The 4,079-nt window shown below is 31.1% G+C and overlaps 1 protein-coding gene across 1 annotated transcript in view; it reads left to right on the forward strand.

Annotated features, from left to right (window-relative positions):
* Positions 1 to 1,769: 1,769 nt before the first annotated feature.
* LOC111712526 (inactive tyrosine-protein kinase transmembrane receptor ROR1) overlaps positions 1,770 to 4,079 on the forward strand; it is a 30,143-nt gene continuing 27,833 nt past the window's right edge. Inside the window, exon 1 of the mRNA XM_023487173.1 lies at positions 1,770 to 1,891. The gene's annotated coding sequence lies outside the window, so the exon portion shown is untranslated. The remainder of the gene's footprint in view (positions 1,892 to 4,079) is intronic.

Below are 4,079 nucleotides of genomic sequence, written 5' to 3' on the forward strand. Positions count from 1 at the left end.
GGGGGGGGGGTTGGCTGGTTGGGCAAAAGTGCTAGTTGTGCCTCTGCTGTAAGTTTGGTCAAGACTCAGAAAAAAAAACCACTAACAACATCACATCACATCATAGATAGGAAGAAATATCGTACTTGAGAAAAGGAACAACACCAACAGGTCAGCTAAGCAAATGCAATTTAGGATTTTAGGAACAAAGTCAAAAAAGAAAGAACTAGGAACATTATAATTGTTCATAAAGTAGAAACAATACAAAACACATATGTTTGGTGAGTTAGGAACAAAACAGAAAGTACTAGATTGAGGAACAAAAAAAACTATAAAATGGAAACTATAACAGGAACCAAGAGCCAGCTAGGAACAATAAAAAACTAGGAGTTTCATACATGCATGCACTAAGAACAAAGAACAATAAATTAAATCAGAAATGCATAATAAGGAACAATAAAAAGATTGTTTAGGAATTGGGAACACAAATAAGGGATTAGGACAAGGATTAAGGGTCTAGGGTCGGCCAGAGTGTTTGGAATAGGAACAATAATAAGAACATTAAGCAAGATAAGAACAAGAAAAAATTACTATGTTATACTTATATGCATGAAAGTAACAATATAACAATTTTGATTAATGAGTATTGATTAGGGAACATTACTATAAATATGCAAGTTAGAAAGGGACAATATTATAACATAAGTCTAGTTTCTCACAAATTTCTACATTTATCGATCATATTTACTGGTTGATTTTGAAATCGAATTCAAGATGTACAGTGTGCCGCATATTAACACCAATAAAACAAAAACACAATATCGTCGTACTTACCTCGTTGGTTTTATTTATTTTTAACAAGCTAGAAAATATTTTTTTTGTCAATTATTTAACCCTATCTCTGCTGGGGTACTTGAAAACCAGGATATACTGGGGGGGGGGGACAATTTGACCCCCCCCCCCTTTAAATCCCATGTTTGATGTCCAAATATGACAAATGAAACATTATTGGAAAGCCCTGTGCTCTACTTTTAGAATCTGCAAAAAAATTTGCAAATTTGCAAAAATTGAATTTTTTATCGCAAAATCCAGTTGTATAGTAAAAATGTTTGCAAAAAAAAAATTTGTAACTTAGGCAGTTAGTATTAAAGCCCGGTTTTAGGCCTAAAGGGAGGGCTTTGGGTATGTAGGAAAAGTCAGAAAATTTCAACAGTCTCAGACTAATACTTTTTGAGTTATGTAAAAAAAACTACAGGGGGGGGTCAAATTGACCCCCCCCCCCAGCAGGAATAGGGTTAATAAATATCTTCTAATATTATAATAATTCGTTAAATAATATCAAATAACTTTCGAAAAAGGGCCGGCCATACACATTATATACTGCAATTAAAATTGGGAACATTTTTTGCTTAGAAATCTCTGGGGGGGCGAAGGTCCTTCCGCCCCCCCCCCCCTGTATCCTCCCCTGTAACCCTTTCTTCCTGTTTCTCCATCTTTCTATTCTATATAACTTGGATTCGAACCATATATTCAGAGAAAGCTTGAATCTACAGAATCTACAATGACTTACTCTTACTCTCCGCGTATCTTGCAGGCGTTGACCTGGCCCGGCCTGACGAATCTATACCAGCTGACGCAAAGGGACAGACGGCCAGGGTCGGAGAAAATCCTCGAACCGTACCGTACTTCCACCCCTCCAGGCTAGGCAGCTGAACGGAGGGCAGGGGGAGGTATGGGGGAAGTTAAGGCAGGAGGAGGGGGGGGGAGACCCAACACTGCTTACATCTGTGCCAGTGTTATACCGCAAGCCGGCTGCTAACTGCAGGGTTTTGTCTCATATAGTGATTATAAGCTGAAATTATGTGAAAATTGTGTGATAATAACAATAATTTAATCCTTAAATATTTTACAGGTAAAAAAGAGTTTATCATTTATTTTAAATATGAAAAGTAAATTAACTCCGATATATTTATTTCATTCTTTGTGATTGTGTTGTGATATATATATATAATATATATAAACTGCAGTAAAACAAATGTGTACGCCTCTGAAATAACTTTCCTTGCATTATAACCTTGATCTTAATCATCTTTGTTCTAGGTTGTATATTCTCCACCAGAAGATGATTCTGTCGAGGATTTTGTTTGTAGGAATAATATCTTCCTGTTCCTGAGATCAGTGGTTACTCATTTCGACCTGGAGGAATCATTCTTCTTCGACCCAACCTGTCTCTACCAGTACCAGGATGTTGGCAAGGTTATACATAAATAATTTCGCAGATTTTTCTGTTTTAACTGGTGCATTTTTAATAATTATCATTTATCATTTATCATTTATCATTTATAATTATCGATATTATTATCATAATTATCATCATAATCATAATCATAATCATTATTGAATCAATACTACAAAAAAAATAAAATAGATACTAAAACTATTATTATTTACTTATCATTATTTATATTATTATTATTATTATTATTATTATTATTATTATTATTATTATTATTATTATTATTATTATTATTATTATTAAAAATAAAATGTAGAATTACGTGTGTTGTAAAAACCTCTTGACAATAAATAATGTCAATTTAAATCTTTGTTTGCTAACAAACATTTAAAATTACATTGGTAAACATTGTTTTAAAGGAAAACATTGCAAAGACTTTATTCGACTCTAAAGGGAAAGTACACTTTGCTTGTTTAGATTTAAAACAAGTATCATTCATTAAGAAAAAATAGGGTTAATGGATATTTTAAGTTCATCGTTCTACTACATTATTATTATCATTATTATTATTATTATTATTATTATTATTATTATTATCATTATTATTATTATTATTATTATTATTATTATTTTTAATATATATTCAATGAAATAATATATTGAAAGAAAAATCACAACACAAAATTCTTTCCAAGGTCTACTATCTATCTGTCTACTAAACAATTTTACACAATTTTAAACTTTACTTTAAAATCCTTATTTCAATGAAACCCAAGATATGTCGTAGACCTTATATATTTTGAACTATAATTTATTAGGTCAAATAATCTTAGTTTGAAATATCAAAATTTTACAACATCAGTTTGCAAAGATATAGGAATAAGAAAATTAAGTTTGTGGCAAATGGAAATCTAAAAAAATATTCTGTTACATCTCCCCATTTTCATTTGGCAAAGTTACAATTTTTAAAACTTTTTTTATCATATATATAATTCATATTCTTTAGGCGGAAAAAAATGGCAGTAAGACCGTTTTAATAACATTAGAGTTTTAAATATGTATTTTCTATCATTTATACCTTTCAATTTAATCTTTTTGACCTACATATAAAGATTAATTCAGAAAAAAGACTTTTCATTTATAAAACCTGGAAAAGTAGCTTTAACACAAATATACAGGGGGTTACTTTTCATTCATTCATTTATATTTTTATTCAATTACAAAGAGATATTACAAATAAGCAATCACAATTTACTATGCAGTTTGGACCCGCCTTATCAGGGTAGGTTGTTTTACAGGATGGCCTAGAAAAAGACGGCATTTTTTTGGAAAAACGAGAAATAATTTAATTGTCGAAGCTTTTTTGCCTCGGAGTGAATATTTTTTTACACTGTTTTTAGTAAAGCCTAAGAGAGAGAGAGAGAGAGAGAAGAACCATCTCTATTCTTCATTTCTATTCTTTCTAAAATGTATTTTTGGGATGATTTTTTGTTCTAACAAGTGTTTAGCAGAAAAAAGGTTTGCCGCAAATTTCGTCGTTTTGTTGAGAACAAGCATACAATCAAATTCGTTTATTCCACGTGGATTTAACGGTTCTGTCAATATTCCAGAAAGCTGTGCCTTTCGATCACAATTTGACCCATTAAACATAATTTTTAGCCTTTTCTATAAATACTTTTTTGTCGGCATATACATTTTGAATGAAAATGTATTGCATAAACAAATCTGTAAAGTAATTGATTATTGAATTATATACCAAAACTCGTTTGATTTCAAATATAAGAAACCGAATGATGCTAACTCTGGTTAGTCCGGTGTGATTCTAAATTAAAGTTTTCTTTCTAGGTATTATTGAGGGAGGGGG

Source organism: Eurytemora carolleeae, unplaced genomic scaffold (assembly GCF_000591075.1).
Source record: "Eurytemora carolleeae unplaced genomic scaffold, Eaff_2.0 scaffold1289, whole genome shotgun sequence".
In the NCBI taxonomy this organism is placed as follows: Eukaryota; Metazoa; Arthropoda; class Copepoda; order Calanoida; family Temoridae; genus Eurytemora; species Eurytemora carolleeae.